Genomic DNA, 13834 nt, shown 5'->3' on the forward strand with positions numbered 1-13834 from the left:
ACTAAGAAATTACTTATCTCCATAGTCCTAACACCTTAACTGAGACATTACTGATCTCCATAATACTAACATCTTGAATAAGACACTACTTATCTCCATAATACTGACATCCTGACTAAGACATTACTTATCTCCATAATACTGACAACATCCTGACTAAGACATTACTGATCTCCATAATACTGACAAAGGTTTGACTAGGATATCACTTATCTTCACAATACTAACAACTTCTTGAAAGTTAGAATGTATTCTATAAATATCATAAAGTTTTTTGAAAGCATTTAACCATAAAGTACCATCCTGAATGAAGGCCATAATATCATTAGTTCAAAAAGTATTTTGCAGTTTATTTTTAAAATTAGTACATACACAAAATTTTTACCACTAGGAAAAGGAAGTATATCATAATACAGGTTACAAGATATTACTCGAAAGATGTATATATATAACTCACAGTCCTACATCTAAATATTTGAGATGTTTTGATATTGTGTTTCACAAAATGGATGAACAAAACTGTTCAATGCCAAGTGTAGGATAAATTAGACCTGAAATATCTATAGCTTTAATTTTTTTATTTGAAGAATAAAAAAAAGATTGACAGTGCTCTTTTGTTATATTTTGAAATCATGATTTATAAGGTATGAATAATGCTGTAAGAACACAATCAAAATTAGTTGATACATTTAAAACATATAGAAAAAACAACATAGGGCTATTCTTCCTATCATCAGTCTTACATCCTGAAGGACTTATCTTGATCTCTTCTTTCCATTTCAGAAATTTTTCCAATTTCTTCAATCTTTCTTTGAACAATTCCTGGAAACAGAATATCAAACATTTATTAAATATGTTGGTATTAGTCGTGTGAGTTCATATATCAATAATCTTATTTAAACAACAGTGGTGAAAGTGATTTTAATTACTTATCAGTATAGTAGTATTGTTTCACCCACACATTCTTATTAATTTACTTGGACAGAAGTTTCAAGATTTGAATATACAGTTAATATTATCAGCTAGTACAATCAGTAAAAGGAAAAATGTAGTTCCAATAAGTTTGATTTTAAGACATTTTTCATGTTAGAATGGAATCAAAAATAGGACCAAAATCATGTATGATGAGGCGTACAGCCTCATGTGTAGCATTTTTTTTTTCAGTAATGTACATAACACCTAATGATACTGGTAGAAAGTGTTTTGACAAGTTTAACATAAAATGGTTCTGCTAATACTGTGTCTTAGTACTGCATTTCTTATTGGTATGCTGTATTGGACCGCTTCATGTCTTTGGAATATTCATTATATGCATCAGACAGCCAAATTTTTAAATTTAACCACATTATAAATTAGGTGTAATTAGTGAGAGAGATAACATCTGATTACCTGAGTTCTGTTCAATCCACTGCAGAGCATCCATATGAACACTAAGAATCTTTGATATCTGTTGCATCTAAAAACAAAGATAAACATTTGCACAGCAAAATTCTTGTATTTATTCAGTAGTTCACTTTTTAGTATGTCTCATATTTATACCTATAATCTGTTTACATATAGTTTTCAAAACCCAATCGGAACACTGAAAATGAGGAAAAATGATTCAGAAAAAGCAAATGTAAAAACAACAAAAGTATATTATAAATTACCTAAAATGTTCAATTTCTTGATGCATACAAAACCTGCTAAAAAATTCAACCATTATTAAGCATAATAGATGTGTTACATAATCTGATTCTTAATTTACAGTTTAAACATAAATTATGTTGAGCAGTCTAACATTTCAAAGTTCTTTACATTCATCTATAGAGGCACTGAAAACACAAGAGATCAAGTTTATTTACAGCATTTATTTATCAATTAAAATGTATCAGGAACTACTTACAGGATCAACTTCTTCCTGGCTTTTATTGGAAGTGTTCAATCGTTCAATTATTTCTTTAATATCCTCAGCCATTCTCTTTAGTTGACCATCAATGTTTTCAGCAAGATGGTATCTGTGAAATAACACAAGTCTATTGGTTTGTATCTAAAGTTAAAACCATTGAAATCAAAGACTAAAATTAACGTTTTACAGTTTCATGGTACCAAATGGTTTATAAATAACTTATTAGTTTAAATTTTTTAAATATAATTTTGTACATGTTCATTATTACACACTTAGCAACACTGTTTAACAGGTTATTTTTTAATAATGTCTTGAAAGAAAGAAAGAACTTCTTGGAATGATTACCTGATGCATAAGATGATTCACAATTTTGTCATTGTACATGCATGTACATATGCAAGCACACACACACACACACACACACACACACAAAATGATAACAAATAAATATAGAAGGAAGTGCTCTGTCTATCATGGGTATTGAAAACCAATTTCTAGAGTTGCAAATCTTCAGACATACAGCTGTGTCAGTGGGGAGAATAAAGGTTAGTAAACAATGACATTAAATGTAAGATTAAAATATAAAATCAAGTGTTTTTTGGTGATGACAGTAGAAAAACACATGACTAACGATTTAGTTATAAAACTTTAATATCTGATGTGACAATATAGTGTGAATTCAAAAGTTTTAAGCTTTTCTTACATATCACCTTATAGACTTTCAAGCAGGCATAAACATAAAGGCTCTTTAGTGTTTAAGTAGAATCTGTGAAGACTGTACAAGGATTTTTCAGATCCCTATAACTGTGCATTGATAGAATACTTATGGAATAAAAAAAACTATCATACATTATAGCATACAAGGTCTACAAAATGCTAATTCTTTCATTGTTATTGACCTATCATGAAATTTTTCAGAGTGAGGGACAGTCAAATCTTGGTTTGAAAAGTGATTCAGAATATGATGGTTTCTTTTTGTGGCCAAGTTCCTTATTGCCTTTTTTATTGTTCATTTTTATATAATCATTTCCCCTGTCTCTTTGCTGAAACTAGCTTGTCAACTGTACTTGTGTTACTGTACTATTCATTCCTTCCTGTTTTCTAACCATTGGCTATCCATTTATCTTGTGGCTATTCACCTCCAATGTGGTTGTTTCTGTTCTAAAGACAATTATTTTTGTGAAACTTAGGCCAAATATTCTTTCTTTTCAACTTTTCTGTTCTGCCATCATATTATAACTTTGCATGAATAAAATATAAGAACTGAGAGCTTTATTTTTAGAGACAGCTCATAGACATTGTATTTAGTTTTACTGTTTGTGAGGGTCATTTCTGTATTATTCAATGTTGGTGAGGAAAATGGACAATGCTTGGTATTGGCTAACAAATTAGTAACACAAGCAACAGTGACCAATTTTCCCTAATCTTGTACATTACCAGCAGGTAAAAAGACATTTCACTGTGACAGTTTGTCACATATTGGAAATGCAACTAAAATAAAAGGAAAATTTCCCAGTAAAAAACAAAGTAATTATAAGTGTATTAAAAAAAATTACAAAAACAAAACAAAGGTAGATGAGCTGCAAAACTTTTATAAAAGTATTACAGAAGAAAGCATATTGTCAGATGTAGCAGAGGATTTTAATTTACAAATAAACCTGATTATCCACAAAGATCAGACTTCACTTCAGAAAAGCATGTTTAGGTAAATCAATGTGTAAATTAATGCATGTATACAAATATACATCAACGTAAAGTTGTTTATTACTAAGGTAACCTCATTATATATATATATATTTCTTTATTACTTCTTAGTTTGAATGATACCCAAAAACTAATATATGTGACATAAAGACAATCATAATATGGCATCAATGATCCTGGTGTAGAGAGACTCGTGGAAAGACAGATTGTTAAAATTGCACATTTCAGTATAAAAGTGACAAGGTTATCATATTATTTATTCAGCTGCCCATAAAACAGTGCTCTTTAATTTCACCATCAGCTTCATAGAGGACCCAAAAGTGTTTTAGTAGCACGTGTATGCAGTGAGAATGTGACAATTCAAAGAGATAATAGACAAAAAGAAGGACATTATAATGTCAATGTTTTTGCTGTTTAGGGTATCACTGCTATAGGTATTGAAGATTCAAATATGAAAACGTTTGCTTTATTATAAATGTACCCTATTTGAGGTATAACACTTTTCAGAAGTGTGAAGAAAAAGTTGGGAAGGTTAATATCCAGCATGTAAGTGTATGCAACTTTATTGCAATTTAATAAAGTTTATATATGTCAAACCATAGAAGTTCTATTTCAATATTTACAGCTTTTATTTACCCATAAGCCAAATATTGTAATTTCCATGCTGATTTAATGAAGTTGGTTGCACAATATGAGCTTTTACTTTTGACTTTTTTGAGCAACATTGAATATTTTAATATTCATTTTAGTCTTCAAACCAATATTTATTTATTTATTTTCAAAATAATACACACTACATAGATACATTTATAAAACAACCCAATCTTACACTTCAGGCAATACAGATTATATTGTTATGAAATTAAGAATCTTTCTGTGTTGTTTATTAACAGCAATTAATTTGTACTGTTACTAATTTATGTTTCCACCGGTGCAATGGTTGGCTTGTATGCATTTCTAAATACTAGCATGACCAATTGTTAAGAAACATTTGCAACAGCATACAAGTTCTAATACAAAGTATTATTATGTGCATGTCATGTGAAACATTACTGATGTGTCATCTACTAGTTGCAATATGACATATTCATGCATTGATGCCATCTACTGGTGAAAATTAATAATAATTGACTGTGAAGAAAGTCCTTAAGCATCACTTTCATACCAAATCACAAGTAGTGACAACTATCATATACTTAGGGTTTGATGCAAACATATACACATGTACATATACGTTTAACAATAATAAAATCCTGTTAACTGTAGGTAATTTTCAACTTCTATACATATTAAAAAATTACTTGAAACCCACACATACAAACATATATATATAACAAACTTCAAACCAGAGGTAGTTCTACAGGGTCCCCAAAAGTATTCTGTTTCAAGAGTAATTAAAACCAAAATTAAGAGTAACAAATATTTTTATTATTGTTTTTGAATTTTACATGTCATGCTGTGTTGTAGCTTACAGAGTGCACAATTATTCTTGTGACTGATGAAATGCGCTCATTTTACTGACATCATGACAGCACAAATGGTAATGTTAAGTGTCCCTTTTGTGATGCCATTTTAATGGCTACTGACTGATCGACAGACAACACACTGCTGTATAATGGTATGAGTGGTTAAAACAGGTGGCCCCCTCCATGTAGCTTCTGGCTCCATTTTAAGGGAACAATACTTTATTAGAAATCCTAATATAAAAAAATTCATCACTAATTTTTTTTTCACTGATAACTTCATTAAACCAACCAGAACCGAAAGAATAAGATAGAGAGAATTCCATATCTCCTCCAAACAAAATATGGATTTCTTAGTAAACTTAGACCACAATCATTCCTGAACATTGAGGAAAATGTTGCATCATTGATGAAGTTTGCTGCAGTGTGCACATACCTGACTATCAATCATCCAGCTGTAGATGATTAAAAGACTATTTGATCCAAGACAAAAAGAAATCAGTCAATGAGAGCATGGAATTTACAGAATATCAAAAACAACATGGCATTTTCTCAAGATTCTATTATAATTCCAACTAAAAATGCTCATTGTTAGTAACTATTACATCTGTTTATAAATGATAACCATGAAACCTTTTGTTTAGTACCAGATTCTGGCAGTTTTAGTGAAATCATCATAGATAGGAGTATTACATGATAAACATGACTACAAACTTCACTTTTCTAGCATAAAACAGCTGAACAGATACATCTACCAACTCACGTGTGTTCTCTTTCCAGGTCTGCATGCTGTTGAACTGAGAGATGTGGGGAAGACTCTACACTTTTCTCAAGTGGCACCAACAACTCTTCCAATTCTCTTTGTTGGGCTACAATGAAATCTAACTCATGGTCCAACCTTTGTTGATCTAGCTTTACCTTTTCCACTGCTTCATTCAAAGCAGTTATCTGTTGAAATATCAAAATGTTTTATTAGAGCCTGAGCTTATATTGTGGAAAGCTTTTCTTACAAAGTTGAAACCATTACAATTATTACTTCAAAATAAAAGTTATGAGTTTTTAAATGTTTAAACATTTGGTAAAAAGCTTCAATTTTCATTGGTTTTCAGCTTTTAGCAACATCAATCATCCATACAGTAACAATGTCAAGCACTAATACAGTGCAGATTATAATCATCATTTCTAATGACATGCAGATGAATAGCTTATAAATAACTGCTACTTTAGAATATCACTAAAAAAGTATCGCACAACACTGTATACAAGGTACTTCATAATGTTACAACATAAATGTTGTCAGGAAGGAACACTAGAAATTGACTGTCCACAATGCTAAAAACACTTATTAATATAATATTAAACAATCAACTGCTAACCTTTTGACCATTTGAAATAAGTAAACGATCCCATGCATTAACTTGGGTAGCTTGGTTAAGAAATGTTCTTTCAAGTTCTTCAAGTTCCAATGTCCATTTATTGATGGATTCTTCTAATTGCCTGAAGTTCATTGTAGTAGCAGGTGTAGCAGTAGGAACTGCACTTCTGTACATAAAGATTCATCAAAATTATAAATCTTTTTAAATATGTCGACTGGGTAGTATTTGTTTTTTATATATAAGCAATACCTTACACCACTACACCTATTACACATACTTTAGCACAAATGAAACACAGCTCTACAATACACTATTTAAGTAATACTTCACAGAAACAAGGTTATTTCCTGCTGCTTTCACATTTTAAGTCAACCCTATTTATATCAATCATGGTATAGAGATAGTTAAGGTTTCAGAAGTTAGCTTTCACGTGTAAAGGTACTCAACTTACTCTCTCTTGACTTTCATTTTCTTCTGATTAATCAAGGCTCTCAGATTTCACCAGTCCTTATGCATCTCAAGATACCATTGCCTGAGCTTATTTATTATAACTGAAGCACAAGTACTTATACTTTAACCAATGCAGTTTATAACTATCGTGCGACTAAACTTTTGCATTTTTGACTATTTAGTTTATTGATGAGAGAAATAAAACAGTTTTGCAGATTAATTATTACATACCACTTTCTTAGATTCTTCTTTTGATTTGCTGGAAAATAGCTATTTTTATTTAGACCATCATTTTAAGAAGTGTGTGCATGTTTGTGGCCACCTGTAAATGGTGAACTGCTGGCATGTACCTTTAGAGCCTCACAGAGAGTGACATGGGGTGTGTGTGTGTGTGTGTGTGTGTGTGTTTAGATCCAACTCCCCTATATTCCCTATGCATTGAATGGGTATGCCAGCTAGTTATCTTTAAATTATACAAATATTTAAAACAAAAATGTGTCAATTCAACATACCTTTTACAAGCTGGTGATTGCTATTTGACTGTCTGTGCTCAATTATGTAGAAAAGCTTAAGACCTGCAGAGCATCAATATTTTATAAACCAGAATAACTGAAAGCTATAGGATCATGATTTCATTTTCTTAGTGTGCAAATTACAAAAAAATATTTAAATACAAGTACGTACAGCTGCTAATTAAGGTTGGATTATTAAATGTAACAGAAAATCACAGAGAAATAGAAATTATAATATATTCCCCATGCATGTACTTATGAAAAGCAAGACTACACTAGTTCTAAATGTTATATATAACTATGGAGAGTTGTGAATGATTTCCAGAATGACACAAGTACTCTTGTGAGCTGGCATTGGAAAGACCAAAACTGATCAATGCTTGCTCACGTAACACTGCTGGATCCATGTTTTAGAGATTATGAAAATAAAATACGATATTTTTAATCTTAAAATGAAAATCACCTAACACTTGAAATAGCCAAAAAAGACTCAAGATATTCATGAACAAATCTTTTTTTTTAGATGATTAAAAATACCTCACTAAAAACTTGTTTGCATATAAAAGATTTAATGTTTATTGAAAGTCTGCTAAATTTTGTGAAAATACACATACTATACTAAAAGTTAAGGTATCAATACTATAATGACTTTCAACATGTACAAAGTGGCCATATGATTAGTCAACTGACTGAGCCCATGTTGAAAGAATGAACTGTGACTTGCCGATACAAACCTTCTGTTACCAATAGGCCCGTTGAGAAAATACATCTCTGAAATAATTCTACAAGACATAAGAAAACTCACCCTACTGATGTGGAAGTCGTAGCTGTTAGAAGCGAGGAAAAGCCAGATGCTGAGGTTACTGTGCTAGAAGGCTTACTGACTGCTACATTGAAACCATCAGAAGTACTGGTTGTAGTTGTTGAAGTACTACTGAGTAACAAAGGTACTGCACCAAATGAAAAACCTGGAATACACATAAAATCATTGATTAGTATTGAACATAAATCAAGATCACATATGTAACTTTGTGCAATAAGAAAACTGAAAATAAAGTTGGACCACATAATTCAAGTTTAGCATGAGAAAGGAACTGAAAAAAAATAATTTTTATCACCATGCAAAATTTTAGTGGAAATCACTGAAGAAACACAGGAAATCTTAATCACACAACAGTCATATCATAAAGATTTATGGAACTTAGATAACAAACACATCACTGTGGGTTGCATCATGAACAAACCAACATGCTCACAACACACGGTGCTATACCATGAAAAAGTATTAAGTTTCTGAAACTGTAATATGTACTTCAACACGTTTTATAGGGTAGAAAAACCAATTATTTATTTATTATCCTTTCTGCTCTAAAATGCACACAAACAAAAATTTTACACTAATGAAAAACTAAATGTAAAGAAAACATGAAACTGAGCAAATTTACACCAACAACATTCTCATATTTTCAATATATTATCATTGAGCTACTGTTAGTCAAAATGTTTTATATCATTTTGACTAACAGTAGCTCAATGATAATATATTGAAAATATGAGAAAATTGTAATTGCTCATTTCATTTCATTTAGTTTCAAAACATAAAATCATTTTAATGAATACTTAAAAAACCAGCACAGCCATACATATACTAATTACAAATGATACACACACACGTTACACAACTGACAAAACCCATACATTTTTTCAGCTCTCTGAACATGCCTATTTTGTTAAGAAATATCTAATTCAATTAATATTAAGCCCCAAAAAACAATGCTGTAACAAATAAAAGACTCTACTGTCACCAAAATGCTCAATTTTCATAATTGTTTCATGCAAATAGAAGATATTTTTTCTTACTTCTGTAGCTCCACAATGAACATTAATAAACATAAAATACATGAAATTGGTGAACTTCTCAGGAATGTTTTAAAATATTACCTGCTTGATATTATTTCTGCTGTTAATTTATTTCAGCAACAGCATCCAGAAAAAAAACAAAAAAACCTGACTAGTGATTTCCTTTTATTTTCAAGTTTCTAGAACCTCTATTATATCAAAAGCACTTAACTACAAACTAATGTTAGAAAAATATTTTCAGGTGTACATTTTGCACATCGGAATATCATAGATCCAGCTTTTTTTCTCCCCAGTTTTAATCTTCTTATGGTTCCAGAAATTCTCTGCAAACATTTAGATACTTCAATATTCTTTATCTGCAGACCCCTTGCAATAAGAAGCAGAAAGGGATATTGAACTTTTTTATAATCAACTCTTTCTACTTCCTGTTCCCTAGGTTCCTTATATCTATTTCATACTGAGAAATACTTTATTTTGTTACTTGAATTATTATGGTGTACTAATGATGTGAACATTCTATTATGATAGTCTTATTAATATTATAGGAATCTGGTTGATTTGTCTAGCAATCTTCATTTTCTTTCCATAAAGAATCTTATACAAAATAAAAAACAAAACAAAAATTGTCACCTCACAAGAGGTGACAATGATGTTTTTTTTGTATTATGTGGCAAACCACACATCATGTTTAAGGAATATGGATGATTATAAAATCTTTTCTCAGGCTAAACATTTAACTAAAGACAACCTAATTTTGAACTTGAAAGAGCAACTATCATCAAAATTTGGGCTACTCTATTTCAACAGTGGGATCTGTTCATCACTCTTATATAATTCTACTGAAAAAAGGTCAAAAGAACGTTTTCTTAGATGTTTCCTATTGTTAAACAAGTTTATAAATATGTATGTGCATGTTCAACATTGCTGCATATAAACAGGAAACAAATGATTAAAATGTACTTACCTGTACTAGTTGTCTTAGTAACTGAAGTTGTTGCAGGTTGACCAGTAACTCCTGCATGTAAAAAAAACCAAAAAACTTCCTTTTTATATTTCTAGTACAAAATATTACAAAAAACTAAACAAGTAGAAGTGATACACAACAGTAATTAAAAGTATCACAATCAAGATTTTCCTGCATCACATGTTAATTCCCTCCTGTGTGTGAGACATGAAAATGAAAAATAATTTCCTACAAACTTTTTGTATACCAAACGTATACACTTAACTTTACTAGAGGACAATGTACTTTTTCTTCCCTTTTGTTGATCATATGAAATTCTGAAAAAGTTTCCACTGATTTTCAAGCACTTTAAGAGAAACCTCTAACCTTTCAACATATGCTGAAATTTGATAGAATACCAACAGCCATGCTTTTATAGTTGTAGCAACAAAACATCACTGTAATCTTGTATATAATTTTAAATATCAACTAAGTTTCCAAATTAATAATTAGATTATCTCCCAAATGAAATAAGTATGATAATCAGGAGCAGTGATACCCCATTGGGTGCTTGCTCTAATAAGCTAGAGTACTTTTTGGACACTCTAACCCAGCTCTATAAAACACTTACTGCAATATTTCCACAAAATAAACAAACATACATACCAATACACTTGCTAAAAGTCATTCCTACTCTCACAACACTACCGAGCCAGAATCTTTTTTACTGCATGTATAATTCTGTAATAAGTCAACAATCACACTGCACATGTGCCTGACCATTACTAAATGATGCACATTTGGGTCACTTTCAGATAAAACAATTTTTTAAAAAATTAGTAAAATATTAGAACAGGCAACAGTCAAAGTTATGTTGAAAAAAAATCCCTAATTCAAGGGGTCTGTTTGGAGTCTCAAGCTATTGTTTAAGTTTTTCATGCCTACCACAAACACTGACAATTTTCTTGTATCTGCTTATAAAATCTATAAATTCTATAAAATCTATAAATTCTATCTTAAAATGGATAGAAAACTTATTATCTATCCATTCATCTAAATTTCAATTTCAAACAGTCACATTATAGTTTCAGCCTCCCTATTTATAGAAGCATATTCTAGCATTAATAAAAGGGATAACATAAATAAAATAAATTAGAATAACATAGAAAAAATTGAATTGCAAACTATACAATGAATGTTTATTTTTCAAAGCTACTTAAATGTTTTAAAATTTTCAATTTAAGTTTAGAAATAAACCAAAAAACAATGAAATAGGACTAAATTAGATAAATAGTAGAAGGTAAATCCTACCTGATGCAGATGTTTGTATAATCCCAAATCCTGAAGTAGAAGATGCGGTGGTACCAGCAGCCTTTCCAGTTACTCCAAACTGAAGAACTATTTAATTATAAAATTATGTAATACTAGCAAAATTACAAACTCCCTGAACAGGTGTCCAAAGTACTTGAAATAAATATTTAAAGACACAATGAAATTACTTTTAAGAACATTTGTCTAAAGAATTCAACTTTCATAATATTTTAATTTTTATCTAAAACTTTTATTTTCAAAACTACACAATCTTAATATAAACTTAATTTTCCACAATGTAAACAAGATTTTGTTGAGATCTAACCTTTGAACATCATACATAGAATTGACCACATGAAAGATAATGGTGTTTTAAGAATAATCCAGCACCCTTTAATTTCTGACCTGATGTCTTATTAACTGACAGTGCAAAACAAATTGCAACTGGGAATTGTAGTCTTCTAAATTCAAAGGGATAATCACTTGGTAGCAAAAGAACTATGGGAAATGAAGACATTTTCACCTTTGGCATGACCAGTTGTATTTTTTGTTTCAATAACATGTATCAATAACGTTTTAACAACTAAATATGTACCATAATTTTGGAGGATCAAGATTTCTAAACAATATTAGTGGTGAACCAACCTTTAACTACACAATGTGACCTGAGATAATACCTTATAGTTCGAGTGAATTTAAGAATTAATTTGGGTAGTTTACAGCATCAAATGTAACTGGAACACCAATAACTGTGTAAGTGAATTCTTGTCCAAGAACCTTTTGCAATAATTGATCATTTATGTCATGAACAGCATCATTTCAAGGTGCAAAAACTGTTCTTTTACACAACCATTAATAACTTTGACAAATATTAGAGAACATCTTTTCATTTAGCTCTTTTGCATCTTTAACCAAGTTACCACATTCGTCTGGAATAGTAAGGTATTTGATTGATTGGGAACTTTTCAATATTAACTTAAGAAGTTTATGAATTACATTGTTTACTTTTACATCAGAAAAACTACTAAAAACAGAAAAAATAAAACTAAATCACAAACTAACATGCACATGTTTAATATTAAAAACACTGTCAGTCTATCAACAACATTGTGATAGTTTTGTTCCTAAGCAAAGAATATTATCAAAATGGGACATGACATGCAGACAGAAACTGAATTAAAAGACAAAAATTAGATTTTATGAGAAATGAGGTGGGAATTTCACCCTTTTCTGTTACTTTTGGAGAATAGGAGTCATCATATCAAGTTTTGTAGCAATTGATCAAATAGTGTGAGAAAAGTTAGTAAACAGGCAAATGTTCAATTTTGCTTTCATATATATGTATAGATTAAACTACAACAACTAATGTTAAACTTCCTGAATGACAAAGAGGAAGGTTTACTGACATTTCTCCAAGAATAAATTTATAGCATGATGCTGTTATAACAGTTTCAGAACAAGTGTTGAGGTTACACCACAGGAACATAACATGAAACATTTCTAATTTATATATTAACACAATATTTCATAATGTTTAAAGAGTAATCTCCCAATTCTCAAATAATTTTTGTATGACACACTTATTTCAGAAATAGTGTTAGATTAGTACAAACAGGTATAAATGCTTTCCTTCAGAAATAAATTTCACACTAAGCTACACTGTGTATAAAAAAGTTATCTTAAGCAGCATAGTTAACCTGTACAAAAGAAAATATTCAATCCACAAAGAAAAAAATATACTCACAGCTGTTCTTCCACATTTTTAAGAATACTTCAAAGTTGAAATTTATTCAGTTAAAAAGTTTTACCTTTTAATTTTAGAAAAAATTCCAAATTTTGGTTTTTAATTGATTTCAGCATGCTATAAACAAAAACATTAGTGTTTGTAAATTTCTTGCATTTTTCTGAGTATTTGTAGTTTCCTGGGAAGGAAGTGAAAATAGCTTTAATTAAAACTGTCAATTTGAATATATTCAAATATATTCATAAATGAAACGCTTTCACAAAATATTTCATGTCATTTGGTAGATAATTTTTTGCTCTAATAGATGGTGTGTTTGATTTTCATATGTCTTTAATTTTTGCTTTCATTTTCAGCTCAATAAATGGACTGTCAAGTGGACAAAATCGAGCATTTTCGACACCATCTGCTTTTCGCATTTAATTTCTTGCAATTTCGTTTAAAACAATGCATACTATATACCTAGGTATTACATGAAATAAAGTATCATAATAAATGTTTTGGGTGTAATGTGTTCATGCATTGAAGTATTGTATAGTCTTGCATGTAATGCTTGAATGAAATTATTTAAAAACGCTCACAAATT

At 30.1% G+C, this 13834-nt stretch overlaps 1 pseudogene across 1 annotated transcript in view; it reads right to left on the minus strand.

Annotated features, from left to right (window-relative positions):
• Positions 1-561: 561 nt before the first annotated feature.
• LOC143249570 (uncharacterized) overlaps positions 562-13834 on the minus strand; it is a 36610-nt pseudogene continuing 23337 nt past the window's right edge. Inside the window, exons 6-13 of the transcript XR_013027839.1 lie at positions 11508-11594; positions 10218-10268; positions 8199-8361; positions 6432-6597; positions 5819-6003; positions 1886-1997; positions 1390-1456; positions 562-822 (exon numbers count right to left, since the gene is read on the minus strand). The product of XR_013027839.1 is annotated as an uncharacterized LOC143249570 (transcript). The remainder of the gene's footprint in view (positions 823-1389; positions 1457-1885; positions 1998-5818; positions 6004-6431; positions 6598-8198; positions 8362-10217; positions 10269-11507; positions 11595-13834) is intronic.

The sequence above is a fragment of the Tachypleus tridentatus genome, chromosome 4, assembly GCF_004210375.1.
Source record: "Tachypleus tridentatus isolate NWPU-2018 chromosome 4, ASM421037v1, whole genome shotgun sequence".
Classification (NCBI taxonomy): domain Eukaryota; kingdom Metazoa; phylum Arthropoda; class Merostomata; order Xiphosura; family Limulidae; genus Tachypleus; species Tachypleus tridentatus.